Source organism: Lissotriton vulgaris, chromosome 6 (assembly GCF_964263255.1).
Source record: "Lissotriton vulgaris chromosome 6, aLisVul1.2, whole genome shotgun sequence".
NCBI lineage: Eukaryota > Metazoa > Chordata > Amphibia > Caudata > Salamandridae > Lissotriton > Lissotriton vulgaris.
The window spans coordinates 1893968448-1893990832 of record NC_141694.1 but is presented as its reverse complement, the minus strand read 5'-3'; the positions used below and the strand labels follow the sequence as shown (position 1 = coordinate 1893990832).

At 47.2% G+C, this 22385-nt stretch overlaps 1 protein-coding gene and 1 long non-coding RNA gene across 21 annotated transcripts in view; both read right to left on the bottom strand.

Moving 5' to 3' along the window:
* The window catches only part of LOC147709810 (uncharacterized), a 29375-nt gene extending 24827 nt beyond the window's left edge, over nt 1-4548 (bottom strand). For 3 of the 20 annotated variants that reach the window (XM_086928243.1, XM_086928258.1, XM_086928262.1), the window contains exon 1: nt 4310-4498. The gene's annotated coding sequence lies outside the window, so the exon portion shown is untranslated. The other 17 variants (XM_086928244.1, XM_086928261.1, XM_086928256.1 and 14 more) reach the window with 17 other exon arrangements.
* A 6954-nt stretch (nt 4549-11502) lies between these two features.
* LOC147709808 (uncharacterized) overlaps nt 11503-22385 on the bottom strand; it is a 91976-nt gene continuing 81093 nt past the window's right edge. The window contains exon 3 of the long non-coding RNA XR_015296733.1: nt 11503-12675. This is a non-coding gene — a long non-coding RNA (uncharacterized LOC147709808). The remainder of the gene's footprint in view (nt 12676-22385) is intronic.

The following is a 22385-nucleotide window of genomic DNA, read 5'->3' as shown; positions in this document are numbered from 1 at the left end:
GCTAAATTAGGGATGTTACCCCGGATGAAAAATGCTAGTTGGGGCAGCAGAAGCTTCAGTGCCAGCGCTGCTAAAGCATGGAATACCCTCCCAATACATCTGAGACGCATGCCCAATCTGATGGCTTCCAGGCAGGCTTTAAAAACATGGCTTTTCACAGACTAGCCCACGCAACACACTCATTTATGATCCCTCTCGAGTTCTTCACTCCAGCGCCAGGACACCTCCAGGTAGCAGCTGCGCTCTATAAATGTAATTAACATTAACAGTAACATCCTTTATAGAAGAGGAAGCCTCACACACCTAATAGTGTCATGATTCATCATCGGCATCCTCGCCCCAACCTGGTTAGACAATACCACCAGAGCGGACTCAGACCGACCTGAAGACTTGGCGCTAGTAGGGAGCACTTGAAAAAATCTACTGGACAAAGCGGGATCTGGATACTACACATTCTTTAGGATTGCTCTGCGTGTCACCTTTATTAGTGAGGACTCCAGGTGTATCTTTTTGATGAGCCCCTGTATTTTTTGTGATGTGCTTTCAGCTCTCCATCCATTGGTCTGTTGTTGTGCCATTCTCATGTTGCTTTCGGCCACTGCAGAATACAGCATGGATCAGTGGGCCCGCCTACTTCAGCCACTGGCTAACTTCACTTTGAGTGACTATCATTTCTCTTTAACAAGGAGGTAGTTACCCTCAGGGCCAATATTTTTGTTTGTACTTAATCATTACGTTAGCGTTGCCTCTGAGTTTAGAGCCTCATGTAACAGCAGGATGCTTTCTACGAGCTCTTCACAGCAGAGGACACATTCCAGCTTTATCAGTTCCTGCCTCCTGCTAATGATGTTGTAAATTCCTTTTGGAGATGCCTTTGTTCATTTGATTGCTTCATTCAAAAAACAGGTCAAATTGCTACTATTGGATGAACTTCACCAGCTATAGCCTCTACGACATTTACTAGACACTTCCGCCACTTGCTTGACAGTCATTTTTACTTTGTGTTTTGAAATGTATTATGTTGTTCTTTTGACTTAGTGCTCTCCTAAAACTTCATGGCCCTGTCTAGTAGGGCTGTTTCGTGTTTGATCATGTGCTACTCTAAATTAACAAAACAAATACTTCGTAATGGCGGAAAGCGTTTGCATCTCGCTGATTCTTCCATAAACTTGAAGTTAGTTGCATGACTAGTCAGCAATGGCCACCACGTTACCGAGACCTAGGCAACCTCCCATTTCGGACACAGTTGTCCGAAGTCAGCAGCCCTTAATTAACCTGACCATCCCGGTTATGCCTATTAACACCACTATAAAAGCACCCACCCTTGCTTCCATCCTCACTATCACGGAAGCCACGGACGGAGGAGGAAGCACATGGAGGCTGGGGGTTGAGTAAGTACTGCATAGCCGATTGGGGGAAACAATAATACCATGGCATTTGCTGTGTCACCACCACAACTTAGAAGGAACTTACCTTTAAAACCTAGCACTAGAAACCCCCCCTTTTCCCTTATTTTGTCTCACCTGCAGTTGGACCCTTGAATACCCTTCGGTCTAGAGTTGGCTCATGGGGCATTTTTCCTCAACTTGCTAAGTATGTATATAAATAACAACAAGTACAGAATTCTTCCAACAGAATTACTGGCTCTGCCAATAGTGTGTGTGTTCATGTGTGTGTGTGTTGTACCGTGCCAAGTCAAATCACCTCTTTAATTATTGAAACTATGGACCTCACATGGGGTTCCATGACGCCAGACTACTGCTATTTGTATGTATGTCTTTTTCTCCCCCACAGGTAATTCAGAGATTAGCGATGTGGGATCCGCGCATTAATAATACGGTGCTCTTGTCTTTCAGGCATACTACAATAGTATCTTAACATTAGCAAGGGAAGTGTATTAATATAAACTACATATCTATACACATTGATAAATTGATATATTTATTTACCACAACTTTTTTTGTACATACACCTTTTGTGGAGATACATTAGGGAGTGACAGGGGGATCTGACCCCGGTCCTGACGAAGGGGCATGGCGCCCCGAAACATGTTGACCCGCACAGGAAAGTAAGCCCATTAACCCGCTTACCCTTTCCGACACCACTTCTTTTAATAATACCAGCCAGTGTTTATTAAATAATTTTTTCTATCACTTGGCCAGGTATTTTTTAACATCACTTTTTCATCACTCCTGACCCCACTGACACTCACTCCAATTCACTCATATAGCACCCTCATTTAAAAGGTGCTCCAGCGTAGTCGCTTGTCGCAGCACTGCCCCGTCCGGCAGCCGGGCGGGAAGACCCCGATGATGAAGCATGACACCAAGGGCCCTTTTGGTGTGTGAGGGGTATTTTAACACAGTGTGTGTATTCCATAGACATCAGGATACACACAGATCCTCCTAGAGGTGGACCTCTTTTGATTACTGTTACTTTTGCAAGAGGAGGACGTGCCCACCTCAGTGCCCTACAGCACCACCTCTTCCTCCCCCCCCTTTTTTTGATTTCCCTACATAATTCTGTCACGTCATATTATAATCACATTGCACGTAGTGACATGTATAACATTTTAACGTTTTGTTATACAATTGCAATAAACCAGAGTGACAATTCCATGTGGCCCCAGGCCTGCCTATGTGTTCCTGGTTGGAAGGGACAATGGAAACGAAAACATATATGGAGCCCCCGTGTATGAGTGTGTGGGAGAGAGAGAGAGACAGAGACAGGGACAGAGACAGAGACACAGAGACAGAGAGTGTGTGAAAACCAACAACAGCTGGCTATGACACCTTTTGTACAGCTGAGGGAACCGCTGTATTGGTGGTTCCTTTCAACATACAGAGCTGGCCGCTGGTCAGCTGCCTTCTCTATATAGGGTGACCTACTGTCTGTAAGGGTGGCGGTTGTTAAATCCTCATCCACTGTGATGAAAGGGAGCCTGCCCTATATAGTCTATCGATAAACTTCTAATTTTATTAACGGATATTAGGATTTTATAACCAAACGCAAATCAAAACTTCACATTAAACATTTTCTGTGACTGTGAGCTTCTGGGGTTCTTTTGAAATGTTTCTGAGGTTTGCAGGTGCTGGTCAGGCATGTACAAACTCTTGCAATGGGCGCTGGTCCCTGCCCAGCCTTGCATGGGATACCCCAAAGTGCAGGAGGTCCAAAAAGCGACTATGTCCTCTAGCTGCACGTTTGCAGACCCCGGGGGTCGTGCTGAAACGTGCCACTCATGCAGCGATTTTATATAGCGCGAACTTTACCCGAAGGTGTCAGAGCGCTTTACATAAGAACCAGTTGCAAAACATAAGGACTTAGGATTACATGCGTTACATAAAAGATACAAACAGAAAAAATTGCAAACGTACAAGATGTAAAGTCACACAAGGAAGAGATACAAACAAAGAAAAATTGCAAATGTACAAATAGTAAAGTCACTCAAGGAAGAGATACGAATGGATATACTCAGAATCACATAGGAATGGTAGAGAGTACAAAGGTCTACTGCATAAACTAGTGATTAGAGTAATCTCTGTATACAGAAAAGCAGAGTTGCATTAGGTGGGGTCGGAGGGGGGATGCAGTCACAGCACCAAGGGAGGGACAGAGAAGGGCAGGAAAGGGAGACAAACGAGAGAGGGAAGCAGATAGTCACGAGTAGGACAGCGAGGCGTGTGTCAGAGACAATAGAAAGGTCGCTAAGACAGATGGGGAGGTTAGAGATGGATAACATGGCGGAGGAGAAAGGTAGAAGAAGAAAAAGCGAGTCATAAAAAGAAAATGGCGGGAGCACACAGGTTCAAGTGCGAAAGTCCAGTACGAGGGCCGCCATAGCCAGCAAGGGGTGTGGGGGGGGGGGCACAGGCGCCAGATCCGGAGAGCAGGGGTCAGGAAGAGAGGCCACAGGCGCAAGGCAGCTGAAAGCAGCAAAGCGACACTCCCATTGAATTCATCTGCACCGCTGGCCTAGTTTAAAGCGCTATAAAAAGTGCTCGTACAGCGCTTACAGCTACATTGAAGTGTTTGCAGCTCGGGCATGGGCCAGTAAGTGATCTGCCCAAAATCACAGGATGTGGGACAGACGCCGAGACTCCAACCTGGCCTCCCAGCACAACAGTCCACAGCTCAGGCCCTTACGCCACAATTACAGAAAGAGGGACCAAAACAATCTGACTCTGTACCTTCCCCGGCTCCAGCCCCCTCCATCCTAACCACGTTGACAGCTCACGATCACACGGCGGCTCACCTGCCGCAGATCACACGGCACGCTCACCTGCCGCAGATCACAAGGCGCGCTCACCTGCCGCAGATCACACGGCGCGCTCACCCGCCGCAGATCACACGGCGCGCTCACCTGCAGCAGATCACAGGGCGCGCTCACCTGCAGCAGATCACACGGCGCCCTCACCTGCCGCAGATCACACGGCGCGCTCACCTGCCGCAGATCACACGGCGCGCTCACTTCACAGCACTGTGGGATGAAAAGAACTCACCGTCTGGCATCCAGGGCTTATGACTGATTGTGCTCGCCCCGCCCTCAGAATTGCGTCATCCAGTGGGGGTGGTCAGACGGGGGCAGCCCACCTGCACCCTCCAATCAGCGTTGGATTGGCAAGGCGGGCATTGGGCAATGCCCGCGGGGCCGGTGCCCAAGTCCTGCTGGGGGCTGCGTGTTTGAGCAGTCTGGGGGGCCTCTCCCTCACACCCCTGGAGCTCTTCTCCTGCCAGGCTCTGTCCTGCCACACCCCCCCCCCCAGTCTCTCCCCTCTCACACGCATTCCTGGGGGGGAGGTCTGATATACTTATCTCCCCCGCCCGTTGCACAGTCCAGACCAGTCTCTGTCCCTCACACACATTGAGGGGGGGAGGGGAGGGGAGAGGGGCGCTATACTGTATCTCCCAGCCCCCTCCCCTCTTGACACAGTCCAGCCTCCGACTCTCGCTCCCTCCAGACCTCCCCAGCCTCGTCCCTCGGACCTGACACCCCTTCCTTCTCCTCGAACCAAATCTTCCTCTTGTAAAGCGCTGCGGCGCCTCCGGGTCATGTCAGCGCTATAGGATTAATGCTGGTGACCTATTCTGGCAGCCATGGGCGTAGGAAGTATTGGGGTTTCATGATGGTTTTTTGATGGCACCCCGCCTGTGCACTTCTGCTGTTCGCCGGGCCCCTGGGCGCTATAGCGCTGCCTGTGACGTCGCTGCCTTCGAGGCGCTACCCTGTCCTCTGCCAGGGTCGGGGTTACGGTTATTCGCCGGGGCCCGAGCACAGACTCCTGAAGCCAGACGGGGGTTGTTTCTTCCAGGTTTGGGGCCGGCCCCCACTTAGCACACACTGTTGGTCCCTCTATAGAGGGCAGTATTTAATTCGTCAGAAGGCCGCGTGCACCAGCCCATTTCTCCGGGACACCCAAAACGGAGCGAACTACTGACCATAAAGAGGGGGAGAGACCAGAGCAGCGACTCCGGAGCTGGGGAAGCAGGTTCGAGTCCCGGCTTCACTTCACACTGTTGTGATTCAGGGCGAAACACGCATCTGCCCCCGCCTACCATGAATGAGTATCTGAACTGGTGCTCATGAAAAGCACCGGTGTTGATTAAGTGCAGGTGCTGAGAAAAAGGAAACCACCGGCTTAAATTAAGCATTACATTTCCCATTTGAAAGGCGCGTACACGCCAGACAAGTGAACCTGAAAGTGTTCCTGGCGGCAGTTTAACAGTTAATAATCCCTCGGATGTGGCGGGGGCTTCCTGCTGTGGGTCGGACTGGCTTCTTGGGCTCTGGCGGTGCGAGAGGGCGGGGCTGGGGCTCCAGGGCAGTGAATGAATGAATGAATAACTTTTATTGTGTGGTTACTTAAAACCATTACATTAAGATCAAGTGTAAAATTACAAAAGTTTAAAAAAAACACAAAATTCCAGTAGTCAAGCGTATGTTAAAAGTTCCCAAAGTTCGTGAGGGCAAAAGGCCACAGAGTTTCTGGTGACAAGCATTTATAAGGAGTTCCCAAAGTTCGTACGGGCACACGCGGTCGGGGGCCTGAGAGATCCACCGGGGGTTCGTACGGCAAGGTCTCTATTCCTGCGTGGCCCTTACTGCTGTCAATTCGAGCCGGGTCTGTTGAATAAATTTTCCGAATGAGGCCATCTGTTTTACAACGCTCAAGGTGTATAGATGATGGATTGCTTCCTTGACTGTACGTGTCCCAGCATCCCTCAGAATGGGCCTAAGGTAGAGAGTGCGGGGTGCACGTAGGGCGGGGCAGCAAAACAGTAAGTGGGCCAGTGACTCTCGTTTATAGTTGCAGAGTCTGCAATCCCGGACTCCTGCGCCTGCATTTTCCGGGTCATATAGTTCATTGAGCGGCAGGGGGTGCAATCTGTAGGCGAGGATCTTATGGAGTGCTGGGAGGCCCACGGCCTGCGTGAGATGATTTCGAGGATTTTGCGCGATGTGTGGCAAGCATAAGGACTCATGGAAGGCTCTTTTCCTGAGGGACTCCAGGTCCAGCTCCCGGGAGCGTGCACGCACTTGTCTCTTTATCACTTGTTTGATGGTAGTGTAGTTGACAAGATCTGGGTTCCACGACTCGATCGCCAGGTTCAATTGCGTCATAGCAGCTTCGATGGTAACTGACCAGGGGTTCCCTGGTTCCGTAAAGATGTATTTCAGGACAGCCTTTAGTGTGTTATCGCGTGCCGCTGTTGCGAGGTAATAATATTTGCTTAGGGCTGCCATTTCTTCCAAAGTTTGTTGGTTAAGGGCGAATTCCAAGCGGATTAGAGTGTTTCTTATACATTTCGGCAGGTGATACAGTCTCTTATATGCCCCGCAATGGATTTTTTCCAGCTCCTTGTTTAATTTGCCTGGGTACGCCTGTTGTGCGTAGTTAAGGGCCGGCATTAGCTTGGCCTTAAGGACTCTTTGGATGGCCGTTGCTGATGGACTATGCATAAGAGCTTGTAGTTTGCATAGGGCGAAGGTGATGGACTTACCTTTACCCTGAACTTTCTTTAAGTGGGCACTGCACGACCCTGATTCGTGAAAGGAAGCCCCTAAGTATAAGTATTTCTGGGTACTGTCCAAGGTTAAATGGCCAAGGCTCCATTTTGCTCTTTTTTTTTTGGGGTAGTGCCCAAAAATGACTATTTTTGATTTAGTCGGGTTTGCCACCAGCCTGTTTTTGTTGTTATATATTGCGAGGGCAGTGAGTGCCTTTTGGAGTCCTGTTTTTGTGTGATCCAAAATTACGAGATCGTCCGCATACTGCATGAAATGTATTTTGGTTGCCCCGATCTTTGGTGTTACTAAGGTGGCCCCCTGCAAGGCTGTCTCCATGTCTGCTGTATATAAGTTGAACAGTAGGGGCGCCAACACGCACCCTTGTTTTAAACCGCGGTTCGTGTCTATCTTATCAGTTGCGCAGTCGTTTGAAAGTTTGATTCTTACCCAGGTGTTTTGGTACAGGGATTGTATCGCTCTTAACAGGGAAGGATCAATGTTCCAGTGGACCAGCTTTCTCCAAAGGATGGTACGGTCTACCCCATCGAACGCGGCAGAATAGTCAATGAAGCAGGCAAATAAGGGGAGGCTTTTACGCAGCCGTGCTCGATTGATTAGATAAGAAAGTGCAGTGATGTTGTCCGCGGTCGAGGACCCTGATCTGAAACCGGTTTGGCAGAATGGCAGGAGATTTTCTTCACTTGCCCAGTCTGTGAGATCTTTCAGGATGGCACTTGCATAAGCTTTACCCTCTATGTCCAGCAGGGCGATCATACGGTAATTTGTTGGGTCTGATTTGGTCCCTTTTTTATAGATTGGGTGCAGGAGCGAGCCTCGCCATGAGTCAGGCACAGCCCCCGACAGCCAACAGTCAGAAAATAGGTGGGTCAGGTTTTCGGACCAGAATTCGATGTTTGATTTGAATAGGTGGCCTGGTAGACCGTTAGGGCCCGGTGCGCCGTTTGCTCGAATTTTTTTCAATATTTTGGACACTAGAGTTTTTCCAGGAGGGGATGTTATGTTGGTAGTTAAAGCCGGGTCCAATTTTTGTGGGGTCGTGTTGTGAGGCTTGATGGTAAGTCCTTCTTCCTGGTAAAGTGCTGTTACGTGGCGAACCCAGACAGATGCCTCGAGGGCGTTTTCTCTATGATTCGTGCCTCGACCAAGGTGACTGATGTAACTCCAAAACTCTTGTGTTTTTCCGGGGCTCAGTAGATCGAAAATTTTCAGCCACTGGGCCTCGCAATGGTTACGCTTTGCAGCCCACACTTTTATGGAGTGGCTCTTTGCAACCTCTTGCAATTGGATTTTGTTCTTAGTTGTGCGGTTTTTACTATAGGCTTTACGTTTTTTGTTTAAGTCCTTTGCACTGGTTTTAATTTCTGCATTGAATCCAAGTGTGGTCGGAGGATGCCAGCGGATTGCTCTGGGTTTGTCTCCACCTCCCCTGAGTTCTGCCGCTAGTGTCAAAGTGATTCCTTCCCATGTGGCTATCATCTCCTGATTGTGTTTACGCGGGGGCCAGCCTGCCCACGTGTTTACCCAGTTGTTAAAGGTTGATGTGGCTACCTGCCCCCATTTTATTCTTCTGGGCAGTTTTGTTAATTCTTGGCCGTCCGATGCTCCCACACATATCGGCTGATAACGTGATTGCACCGATAAGTTCATGGTTATTGTTAAAGCTGCATGGTCGCTATCATTACGTTGGTGAACCATGAAATTTATCATTTTGTCTTGCAGGTTATCGCTTAAGATGATGTAATCGATCGTCGTTTGGTTATTATACGTGTGACCGATCAAGGCTCCCGGGGTGTTATTTAAAAGCAATGTGTGGGCCGTCGCCAGTTTGTGAGAGTTTAAGAGTTCATTCAGTGCTTCGGTCCCCCCGCGGTGTTGTTTTTGCTTGGTTGAAACCCCTATGTTGTGAATGTTAAAGTCACCGAGGATAATGCAGTCTAGTGATGGGTGGCCTAGCAGTAAAGTTTCTAGTTGATTTGCGAGTGTGAGCGAGTTAATTGTGTTCTCCTGCGAGTTGTGGTAGATGTTGATTAATAGTATTGGTGGGATTCCGTTGGTCGAGTTGGGGAATTTCAGAATACCCGCCTGTAGGCTCCAGGGCAGTGTTGGGCTGCTGTGGTGTTTCATGGTCTGGTGGCTGCTTTTACTGTTGCTTTCCCTGATATCACCACAAACATTGCTTGTGGCACATGTATGTAGTCTGTGGTACCCAGGCCTGCAGGAATCATGTGACTGTGCACCACAAACATTGCTTGTGGCACACGCACATGTATGTAGTCTTTCGTACCCAGGCCTGCTGGAATCATGCGACTGCGCAGCCACAAACATTGCTTATGGCACACGCACATGTATGTAGTCTTTCGTACCCAGGCCCTCCGGAATAATGTGACTGTGCACCACAAACATTGCTTGTAGCACACGCACATGTATGTAGTCCATCGTACCCAGGCCCTCTGGAATCATGTGACTGTGCACCACAAACATTGCTTGTAGCACACGCACATGTATGTAGTCTATCGTACCCAGGCCCTCTGGAATCATGTGACTGTGCACCACAAACATTGCTTGTAGCACACGCACATGTATGTAGTCTGTCGTACCCAGGCCCGCTGGAATCATGTGACTGTGCACCACAAACATTGCTTGTAGCACACGCACATGTATGTAGTCTGTCGTACCCAGGCCCGCTGGAATCATGTGACTGTGCACCACAAACATTGCTTGTAGCACACGCACATGTATGTAGTCTGTCGTACCCAGGCCCTCTGGAATCATGTGACTGTGCACCACAAACATTGCTTGTAGCACACGCACATGTATGTAGTCTGTCGTACCCAGGCCCGCTGGAATCATGTGACTGCGCAGCCGCAGTGTTTTTCGAATATACATACATTTGCCACAGAATCCACCACATGCCGCGTAATCTGCGGATTCTGATGAAAACTAAGCGTGGCTCAAACGCTTCAAACGTTGCTGAAAAAACGCAGCGACACGTGTTGGCGCACAGTGGAAGCAGTGCTTTAAATGGGAAAAAATAAGTGCAGGTACTCTTAAATTGATTGATTGATAGCAAGTGGGCGGGGCTAGGGGCGGGGCTAAGGACAAGGCATATAAGACGCTTCTACTATGTGGCCGAATACTTATATATTCTTGATTGCGCACTCACATAAACAAGCAGCAATGCTCACACAAAGCATTCCAAGAATGTACTTTAAAATACCCCCCTAGTTTGGATTCTCTTCCTCTTTCACTCACTTTTCTCTCACACACGCACACAAGCAGGCAAACGCCCAGACAGAAGCAGACAGACACTCACACAAAAGACTCAGTTGGGATAAAGGCCATTTTACACCGCTTATCTCCGGTGGCTTTCTTAATTACTGCAGTCAGCCGGATGCCTGGATTCGAGTGTGTGCACAAATGCACACCATGGTGTGAATGTGATTGACAGCACAGGGCGTGAATGGACCCTGCTCTGTCAAACACAGCGTGGTGGTGAACACTGGACATTATGCAGATGAGCCCTGCTGAACTGTTAGGAGGTGGCTCAGCTTGGGCTAGAGGCGCTTTGGCTGTCAGAAAGCCTCCTTCGTTCGTGCACGCCTGAGCCAAAGCAACAATGAGCCTACCTTTGATGAGTACCGGTACTCTCCTTGGCAGCAGAGAAGTGCCGGTACTCAGAGTGGTAAAAATGAGAAGTGCCGGTACTCAGTACCGGTGAGTACCGGCCCATTTAAAGCACTGAGTGGAAGGCTCCCTGCAAGAGCTGACGTCACCTTTCTGTGGCATACTGATGTATGTGGATATTAAACTGGTACTAAATGAGGTGCAAGCCATGCCCAGACAGTGTGAACAAGTGTAACACGCGTTTGAACTACAATAGCTGGCGCATTTACAAGAGTTTGAGCTATTGGCATTGTAAATTACATTAGCTTAAAGCCTCGCAAATGCGAGACCTATTGCATGGCAAATATTTTTTTTATGTAAAAGCGCCCACGGCACCTTTAGGTCAATGGTGGCCCGCCCCTTTGTTTAGACGAGCCCTGTCTAAAGAAAGGGCCTGGCGCAATTACAGTGAAAGCGCGGTATGGGGCACTTTTACAAAAAAACAAGCATTTGTTTGTCAAGACAAGCAAATGCTTTCTTTTGCAAAAGCGCCCCATATCGCGGTTTCACTTTAATAGCGGCTGTGAACATTTCTTTAGACGCGGCTCGTCTAAAGAAAGGGGCGTGGCCTCCATGTACATAAATCATTCACAGACTACAGGGGCTTTCCAACCACCCTGAACCAGGAACAATCAATTATTACACCTAACAAGAGGATCAGGTGAAAAACTAAAAATCAACAATAAGACAATGAACATCAAGAAAGTGAAAAAAGCGAGTGAAGAAGCCTATATGCACACATTGACAAATTTACAAAAACAATTATAATTTATTATACATATGCTTTGTTTAAAAAGGTTCCAAACAAGGGGGACAGTAACGCTCAGAAAAAGGGAGATGTTGGCAAACAAAACAAACAATTCACATGCCATACAAGTGGCTAACAAACAAACATTATATATACAACAAGCATTGGAAATGCAATGGGTCTCGCATTAGGAAAGTTTGAGCTATTTGTCTTGTAAATGACATTTTTTTTTATTTAGGTGTTGTTTTTTAAAATAGCTTAATTAATAGCTTTGTTATTTACAATGCCAATAGTTATAACTTTCGCAAATGTGACACCTATAATATTTGTAATGCAACTTGTTTTGTATTTACGTGACTTAGATGTATTGATATTACAAAAAACAATGGCTTTACATTTTTTTAGATAATTAATACTTAAATAAAAGTGATTGTAATTTATAATGGCAATAGCTTAAACTTTTGTAAATAACTTTTGTGAAGATTATGTTCAGTGTGTTTTATTGTGACGAAAATCCAAGAACAGAAGTGAAATATTAACATCTTTTTTGTGACATTTGTAATAACGCTTGAAACATTGAGAGAATATATTTGCACAAGTGATGCTGTGGTGGTGCTGAGTGATGCTGAGGTTGCGCTGAGTGATGCTGTGGTTGCGCTGAGTGATGCTGTGGTTGCGCTGAGTGGTGCTGTGGTGTTGCTGGGTGGTGCGGTGGTGGTGTTGAGTGGTGCTGTGGTAGCACTGAGTGATGCTGTGGTGGCACTGAGTTATGCTGTGGTGGCGCTGAGTGGTGTTGTGGTGGCACTCAGTGATGCTGTGGTGGCGCTGAGTGATGCTGTGGTGGCGCTGAGTGATGCTCTGGTGGTGCTGAGTGGTGCTGAGGGGTAATGTGGTGGTGCTGAGTGATAATGTGGTGGTGCTGAGTGATGCTGGGGTAGCGCTATAAAATAAGCACGTTTCCACAATGAGCAGATCTGCAATTTAGTTTAGATAAAATCGTGAACCAACGAAGAAGGGAGCGGTGCTCTGGAACAGCATTCAAAGGTACAGAAAGAAAGGAACAGACGTCGTCACACAGGGTTGGAGCTTATATGCAGATCCTCTGTCACTTTCTGGGCATATTGAGGTCAAGCTGCAGCCACTCAGTGGCTCAAAGGAGAACTGCTCTGAAAACTTCTTGATCCATTCTGAAGCCAGGTGAGGAATCTGAGGTGAGAAGTATACTTCAGATACACTGTACAAAAAAAGGAGGACAAAAACAACATTAAGATTCAAAGTAGAAGGCAGTGATCTAGGTTGGATGACCTTGTTTACATATATCCCTATATCACGGTATCTTAAATAGAGTATAATCCCGATTTCGTACACACACTGCAGCCAAAAGAACATTCATGGAAGTGAAAGATAAGACAGATCCTCGAGACCTTAGCAAATATTGCACATAGAGCTTTACGATCCTTGAGCTGTACAGCCATCTGGGAGGATAAGGGACTGGAGGTGTGAGTGGACCTAATAGATGATGGCCATCTGCGGTCCTTTCACAACTTGATAACATGTGGCTTGGGGACCACATAATTCTTACTAAACACACGAAACGTGGGGCACATCGGGAGATGTTTTAGCACGTTAATGTTAACAAACAAGCAAAATAAAAAGGCGGGAACAGTCCTATGTCATGCATTATTACAGTGGAGGGATATAAAACTGGCTCCACCCAAAGAATCATGGAAGCCCAAACTAGGGCAGGAAATGTCAACTTCATCATGGAAAAACATTGTTGGATCGGCGAAAAGCATTTCTAAAAATGCGGGTCTAAGTTATATGCAGTTTAACTACATTCATCACACAAACCTGACCCCGAGGGGTAGAGGCCGGATGCACCCGGCAGCTTATAGTAAACGCCCCAGATATACTAAGCCAATAGCAGATTTCTATCATATGGTTTGGCAGTGCGTAATAATTGCTGCGTTTTGTATAGAAGTGCTGCATTGTATCTCTGAGATTACAGGTGGACAGCTATTGTATGACCTACGCCATTGCTATTGGAGATCCGCTCTTATTCGAAAAAAAAACAAAGCATGGCACACTCTTAGCGGCCTTTGACAGGGTGTTGGTGAAACACCGCCTACCCCTGGCACGAAAGCCTCCCTAATCTCGCAGTGTCACCGAAACTTAACATAATGGGCGCATGCTGAGATTACAGCATCACAACATCACTGCCATTTGCTCACCAGAAAGAACTAAACGTACTCCACCATTTGTTTAAAAAAAACAGAGAAAACCTGCATCTTACTTCAAGGGGGCAGTCGTCAGATGAAGAATCTAGCTCGTCCATGTAAGTATCCCATTTTGTGTACCTTCCCACCTCATAAGAGGTACCCTAACGATACACCTGGGAGTGTGTAATATTCACATGAATCCAGTAATTGTGAAGCAAAATAAAAGTTGTTTACATTAAAAAAAAAATAGAGAAAACGAGATGAAAGCCCTTCACCTTAAAATTATTTATTAGCCATTGTCTGATAAGCTAGAAGACATGAGGTCAGTAATTCAGAGCTGGCCGCAGGAAGAGATGGTAGATGCAGATGCTGGCTTTCAGTCAGAACTGAAGAGAGCCATTGGGCTTTCGACAAAGGGGGCATGAGAGGTAGAGCAGGGTACTGGCACACTTCTGGTGGGTTGGTGTACCCCGGACAGAGGGAAGTAATACTAACAAGCATTAGCGGCTGCAATAGCGGCCGCGAAATGCGTGGGCAGAGAGGAGGCAGGCCCTGGAGAGGGAGGGGGTGGGCTGCCTGTAACTCGAGCGACCATATGGAGAGGGAGGGGATGGGCTGCCTGCAGCTCGAGCGACCATATGGAGAGGGAGGGGGTGGGCTGCCTACTAATGCGATGTATTTTCATGTAATGGGGTAACCCTTTAACCCTCAGAACCTGGGTGGGTAATGAAATAAGTAATAATGGTTTTGTCGGACCGAAATACACAGTAGTATAGTATTTCAATTGTGTTATTTACAAACATCCGTCCCTATATAGGGTATACAGACCGTGGTACATATACCAGTATAACCAAACACACTGGCCACAAAGAAAATTCAAGTAAAGTTTTACTCGTATACTTTTATATTCTCTGTATTGTATTCAATTGTTAGTTTTGCTGTCCAAAAACAAACATAAAACATAAAAACACAAATTCTGTGCAAGGCTGATACACATTAAAACAACATATAAAAATGTCAATTCACAAACTTATTGGCGGAGACAACTATATATGCAATAATCCACTAGGTACATCAATTAATTCTTGGGTCCTAGGGGATTTTGTATAGTTGGTTCATAAAAGAAGGAATTGCGTCGACGTTTCGACCCTGGGGCGATGCGATGATTTTGAACATCAAAGGCGGGTCTTCTTCAGGACTGTGCAGTTGTAGGACAGCCTATTGGACATAATGAACATGTTTCACAGGTGGGTCAGTGGTACTATGCATAAAAGGTGAGGACCTTGTTAATGCTCACCTTTGACGAACCTAAGCTCCTCTTGGAAACCAGGTCCTTAAATTGTTTCAGGTACCTGACATTGACTACAGCCACGTCTCGCAGCTTTTCGGTTCATTGACTGACCCCGTTAAAACGAAATCGGTAGTCCCGTGCTCTCCATGCCACTGGAGTCAAGCTATCCTGGCTGATGAGGGCTGAAAGCCCAAAACGGTCCTAGGATGCTTGTTTCCAGTCCAGGGAGGACCTGGCTTGGCAGTTCGGGCTGGACTGTTCCCATTGGGCGCAGGGTCAAGACTGATTTGCATATGGCTGGGTTTAAACTGGAATGGCATGGTGAGCAAAAAACGATGGATTTAGGCCCAGATCTTTGTACTGGGGTGAATGTATGACATTGTTCTGCATTCTGTCCATCAACTGTTCTTTTTGCCTTGATCAATATACTGGCCGCATCGAAAAATCACTCCTTTGTATAATGAGTACATAGAATATACGCCCTGTTTTCACCAATGTTTTCACTTTATTTACCGTCACCTTGTTTGTACTTCTGAAAATAGAAGAGATTTCCTATTCAGAATAAATACTGGAAAATAAAACTAAGAGGTTGAATAAAATAACCCAACCACAAAAAGAATATAGTGTGGTATATTGAAAAAACTAAGAGTGGGAATCCAGGTTCTCTTTCTGTGTATGTTGTAATATTGGCGCTACCTGGTTCCTGTTATTGGGCTTAACCCCTGGGTTGATTGACTATAGAGCGGGTATTTACTCGCAAGGGTTTCGGACAACGAAAAGCATTTAAGTAAGTAGTTTGACGCTTTTCTTTGTCGAGGTGGTTGTCCACCTGAATTAGGATGTCAGAAAAGGACACTCTCTGTTTCTCAGAGGAACATATACAGAATTTATGTTCGGCACCTTCCCCCTTTGCAGCTATCGCATTAAGTACTAAAGCAAAACAACAGAATGAGGCTGACAGTTTGGTTTGATTAAGCAAGAAGCATATTAGAACTGAACTACATGGACACTTCCTACTACAGCACTTAAGAGCAGGCGCAATTCCCTGGGTTTACAAGTTAAAAACACCCGGTCATATTTATTGATGATCCAGAATATAAAAAGGGCTTCAGTGGAATTAGCACAAAGTGCAGCAGGGATTTAATGGTCCATACGATTGAAACTGCCGCCCGACTAGGCAAAAAAGAGCTTGAAGAACTTGAAAAATTAACTGAAGAGCTAAAAAATAATCACTCGGACATTGAAGCTAAGGCTCTGTTAGAAAAGATTGAAAAGGAAATCGTGACCTTTAAGGATAACACGATTAGCTATAAGACATTTAAATTTGAGAAAGATAGTAAAGCTTTCAGCTTAGAACAAGCTTATCCTTATTTAAAAGAGGATTATTATACATTAGGCGAGGCCCGAAGAGCACTGGCAAATTACCAGGGCCGCTCCAGAAATAGGTTCAAGACCCTTTCTGAAACTTCATCATCTGACTCCTCTACTGACTCAGACTCTAGAACAGGACAACAACAACAAAAGAAACAGGGTGGGGCTTCTTTTTTAGAAAAGGGCCAGCAAAAAAACAAAGTAAGGTTCAAGCAAACCCCTTGGGAGATGCGAACAAGGAGGCAGTTTTAAAAATCCTAGAAGAAAGTTCGATCGTAAATCTGTCAACAAAAACACTGACCCCGAGTGAGCGTTCAGTGTTAGAATTAGGTTTAAAATTTGTTCCCAATCGAATGATGGACTTTACAAAATTGAAATTAGAAACATTTGAGTTTTGCCGCAAGATCCGTCTAAAGGTGTTTTTTGCGGATAAAGAATATAAACAGAACCTTGAAGATACAGGGTTGGCAAACAAATCTAAATTCATTCCCACTGCCTCTAGTGTCCCAAAAGCAATCGGGGCGAATGAACAAGCAGTGATGTCCTCATTGATACAACTAGAGAAACGCTCTAAATATGTAAAGAGAAACATAACTGTAGGACAGCAGAAGGCCCTTGTAGATCTGAAGAATGACAATTGTTTTTGAAGTCACTATACGCTCCCCATTTAAGAAACGCCCAAAAGATTGCCTCATTATGCCCATAATAAGAAGCCCTGATGAAAGCCCACGAAGAATTTAATTGTGGCTGGAAACACGTCGGCATATTCTTAATTGAAGGCATATTCTTAATTGAATGAATTGATTTTATAAATAGGCAATTATCTGCTTTGTTGCTTTGTTGATGAATTGTATGGAGCAGCATTTTCTTTGAACCAAAAAAGAAACGTGGTTATACACGCATAAATGAAATGTAGTGCGTTGTATTGTATGTTGCAATTTTGGAGCAATTTTGTGTATATAAGTATGTCCATTTGGTTTAATTGATTTTGTCCAAAGTTATGTGTATATGTTGTATTCAATGTGTAATTGTGGTGTAAAGCATATGTACTTCTGAGAATAGAAGAGATTTCCTATTCAGAATAAATACAGAAAAGGAAAAATAAGAGGTTGAATAAAATAACCCAACCACAAAAAGAATATAGTGTGGTATATTGAAAAAACTAAGAGTGGGAATCCGGGTTCTCTTTCTGTGTATGTTGTATTATTGGCCCTACCTGGTTCCTGTCATTGGGCTTAACCTCTGTGTTTGATAAAACTGCACCTTAACTTTATATAAAAATACCTTATTTTAATATTACTATTTCCCTTCTAAACTCTGATTGTACAGGTTTATCTGAGCAAGCGGAGTCAAGACCACATGCAACTTGTAGTAGGGCCCTGAGGTTGACCCTGCCCCCCCAAAATGTATTGTCTCCTACACCCCTGCTGACAGGCCCCGTTCGTACCACCGCAGACTCACCTTCCCTCCGCTAAAAGCTTGAGGCAGTGTAAAACAGTAGGGGCCGATTTCGACCTGGAACGCTTCAGTATTTGGCCGGCGTTAGCCGCCTCTCATACCATTCGATATTACCAAACAAAGAGGCAGGCGCTGGAGACTGGAAGACAGGAAACAGGAGTTTATTCCGACGGAGCAGAACACGTCAAATCAGACAACAGGGTATCTCCTCGAGGTGCTCTAAACGCATCCTGGTGGCCTGGCCTCTTATACACGGGTTTATAACTTTATTACATAAGGCACATCCTTGTCAATACTTTGATGTTCGGAAAAGACATCCCCAGAATCCCCACTTCAAACCCGTTCCCACACACATTTACAGTAGAAGTCCCCACCCCGGTCACGGTAGGTGATGATCATCCCACAGCAGGATATTCCGCCGATTCCTGGAATGGGCGCATCTGATCGGATCTCACGGGGTGGGGGGGGGCCTTGATCAATCGGATCCTTTGATGGGGAAGCTTCCTACTGTACGAGGGCAATAAACAGCATCCACAGTGTCAGGTGGTGGCCTGGGAACAAGCAGGACAATCGGGCACAGAGAAAAGGGGGGGGTCTTATCAAAGGACGCAGGATGATGAAAGGAATGGAGGGAGGTGTTGAGCTGGGAACAGGATGGGGTTCCGAGGCAGGGTTGCGCTGGAGAGGGGTTTTTATGGTCCAAGCGTGTGAGAACGGGGGCCGCCAGCACGCGGGGGATGCTTGCGAGGTTAAGAGAGAGAGAGAGAGAGAGAGAGAGAGAGACGCGCTGGCTGTCGGCAGTGGGCAGAGAGGCCATGGCTTTCAAAATGGCTGCCACTTACGCGCACGAAGGGACCTAAAAAGGGACAAGATGGCGCCGATAATGTTGATGCCTCAAACTAGATTTTAACAGTCCTCCCTTTTCAACATATCTAGCCAGCTTGCCCTAATCGACATCTATCTTCATCAGGTTCCCAACCTCAACATCGTACATTGCTCTCATGCGTTCCCTTTCGAAGTCCAAAGTCTTAGGGCAGATACAATTTGCGCATAGTGAACACAGAGGTGGCAGGCACTGGATTCCTAGGCAGAACCCACATATCACAACAATAGGTATCAATATAATTGTAAACAGCCTCCACCCCCAGTTCTTTACAGTACTCCAGAACCATCCACCAAGTGACCATTCTTCTTGTTCCTGGTGAACTTCTGAGGAAAGTCTGTGGAGATGTTCGATGGCTTTGTACACCGAAGGTGAATTATCCGGTATGTAGGTGCAGCAGCTGGACCCGATGATGCGGCATGCTCCTCCACGGTCTGCTAGAACCACATCTAGAACAAGGCGGTTTTGAAGAGCCACTAAGCGGACCACCTGAAGCTCGGCCGTATTGTTCGTGAGGATGCCAGCTGTGATATTCATTGTCATTTCAACTGCCTGAGTCAGATGTCGGATGGCACGGCTGTTCGCCATCGGACCCCAGAATGGAACAAGTCCCTTCATTGCATCGAGGAACTGCGTTCCGGTGGAGTCGGCTTGTTCGATGTCCTTGGCTCGTTTCTGTCTGTGATGATTCGCTGGAGCCACATAGGTCAGGGGAAGGATGAAGGCAATATAACAGGTGTCCCTCCAGCCTTTGGGGAGCCAGGTGTAGGCCCTTGTACCACAAACAAAGTACATATTTGGTGAGGAGACAAAAGAGGGTGGATCAATGGAGTCCAAGTTTCTGATGATGTGGCAAGCGCTACGGCCTACCAGCTGTGTCCCAAGCCCTTCGATGCACATAAGGCCTGTGACGTTGATGACGGATAAGGCCACGGTCAGGGTGGCGGCCGTTCGCTTACGGAGGTAGGAGAAGGTGGGCCTGGTCGGATTGTTAAACACCTGCATCTCAATCCGTTCTTTGACGGGGATGTCCATATGGATGGAATCGTTGGAAGTCTGCGGGCAGAAGTGCGTCTTCGTTCTGTTCTGCCAAACCTCATGAAAGAAGTGCGCCACAGTCCTGCTGGAGGTGGTATTATCCCTATAGCTTTCTTGCAAGAGGATCAGCCAAGCAAGGCAGGAGCCGTGAACTGAGAAGGGCGAAGGGATGAAGGGTATGGAATGTCCAGTGGCGTGGGGTAGCAACCCGCAGATCCAGCAGTTGGTGGCATTGGTAGCGAGATTTTGCTGGTGCAGCAGTTGCACGAAGGAGTTGTTCCAAAACTCCCTCCGCCTCTCTCGGAGCTGGGGTGAAAGAGAAATCAGATAATTTTCCTTCATTGTGGTTGGTTGTGCAGTGGTTAGGAATGTCTCATGGGCCGGTGTGCTCTCTTCCACAATCCAGAGGGTGGTCATGAGGAGGAGGCAAAAGAGAAGGGTGATAAAAAGGGCAATAGTCTTAAAACTGTGGATTTTGTCAGTCTTTGGGTTCCTGTAGTGGATCTTCTGATGTCCGGTTGCTTCCATCACCTTCTTGTCGGGCGCTTCCATCATCTTCAAGGGGCTCGATAGCGGGCAGAACCACAAACTTCGTCTGACTTCTCTCCTGGTGGCCCTAGTAGTGTTAGGCCACCGCTCTCAGAATTTCGACTTAGTCAATGGTCTGCTTAGCCGAAGCTCCCTCCTTTCGTCGCAGGTTATACCCTTCTCTGGATGGCACAGTGGGGTCGGGAGTTTTTGGCAATTCAAGTGTCTCTGTGTCCGGATAGCAGTTCAGTGACGGTCGGTCTTTGTTCAGGAGCTCTTCTTGGGTGGCCACGTCTTCGGTCGTCGTCAGAGTCGAAGGGATTCTTTTGCAGTGGTGTGCATGTACCCAGTTGCGTTTTCCTTAAACTCGAAGCACCGTTCGGGTGGTGATTAGAACTTGCCAGGGGCCTGTCCATCGAGGTTCCAGACTCTTTGCACGCTGGAAGTTCCGGATCAGCACAAAATCTCCAGGTTGGATGGTGTTTCCGGGACCCCTGGAAGCTTCGGGTATAGCATGCAGCACCTGTTGGTGGATAACAGACAGTGTTTTAGTCAACTGGTACAAGTAATCAGACATCAGGACGTCTGGGACGTCATGAATGGACGTCGGTTTTGGTGCAGACCAGACATTCATTGGACGGCCGAATACGACCTCGTAAGGTGTCAAGTGGTGTTTGGTGGGAGTGGAACGCATTGAGAGCAATGCTAGTGGGAGAGCGTCTGGCCATTTCAGTCCTGTGGTAGCCACTATTTTGGCCAATTTGAGTTTCAGTGTGGCATTATGTCGTTCAACTAGTCCAGCAGATTGGGGGTGGAAGACCGCGTGGAACTTTTGTTTTACACCCAACCCTTTCAAGATGAGTTGGATAACTTCGGCTACGAAGTGGGGGCCATTATCGCTCCACAAAATTCGACAAAGGCCGTAGCGAGGGAAGAATTCTTTTAGTAGTACCTCTGCGGTGGCAATGGCAGTGTTGTCACGGGTTGGATAGGCCTCCACCCACTTGCTAAAGGCACACACAACAACAAGCACGTACTTCAGGCCTTGACATCTTTCCAGCTGGATGTAGTCCATTTGTAGGACTTCGAATGGATGATTGGGAACCCCAAACCCTCCCCGGGGTACTACAGTTCCTTTCCCAGGGTTGTGTTGTAAGCATATCAAACATTGCTGGACTAATCGTTTGGCGGAGTCTGCGATCTTATCATTGTGCCAGACTTTGGAAACAAGTTCGTTCATGGGGGCTGGTCCTATGTGAGCAGGGGAGTGTGCCATGGTCAGTATGGGGATCAGGTATGAATCGGGTAGCAGCCATTTGTTCGTGTCTTTTGTCCGCCAGCAGCCTTCATCATCTTTCAGTCCCACCCGTGCCCATTCAGTCAATTTGTGTTGTGTGCTGGCCATTTGGATGTCTCTAATAGTATCCCTAGTGTTCGTCCACTTCTCTGCCTGTGACCTAGTCACGTACATGCGTGTCATTGTCCTATTCTCAGCTGTTGTTCGGGCAGTGATGTCGGCTAGTGCGTTTCCTCGTCCAATGATGTCTGTCACTTTCTTGTGTGCCTGGCATTTGATGACCGCAAGTCATTTTGGGAGGAGGACGGCTTCAGTCAGGGCGGAGACTAGATCTCCGTGTAAGATGGGTGTACCATGTGAAGTCAGGAATCCCCTCTCCTTCCAAAGGAGCCCAAAATGGTGAACCACCCCGAAGGCGTACTGGCTGTCGGTGTAAATGTTTGTTGTGGTTCCTGCTGCTAAGATGCATGCTCGGGTGAGGGCAATCAGTTCTGCTGCCTGTGCAGATCGTTGTGCAATGCGTGCGGTTTCCACTACAGTTTGGGCTGTGGTAACTGCATAAGCGGCTGAGGTGGTGCCATCGGGGAGTTTGATGCAAGAGCCGTCCACCCACAGCTCTCCGTCGGGGTCTGGGAAGGCTGTGTCTCTGAGGTCAGCCCTACTCCTCGTCTGTTCGTCTGTGAGGGTCACACAGTCATGTACAGGGGGCACATTGGGGTCGTTCTCTGGTAGGGGTAACAAAGTCGCTGGGTTCAGGGTGGTGCATCTCTTCAGGGTGATGTGGGGAGCAAGCAGAGTCAACTCGTACCCAGTCAGTCGTGCACTAGTCAGGTGTTGCGTCTTGGTCTGGTTCAGAAGG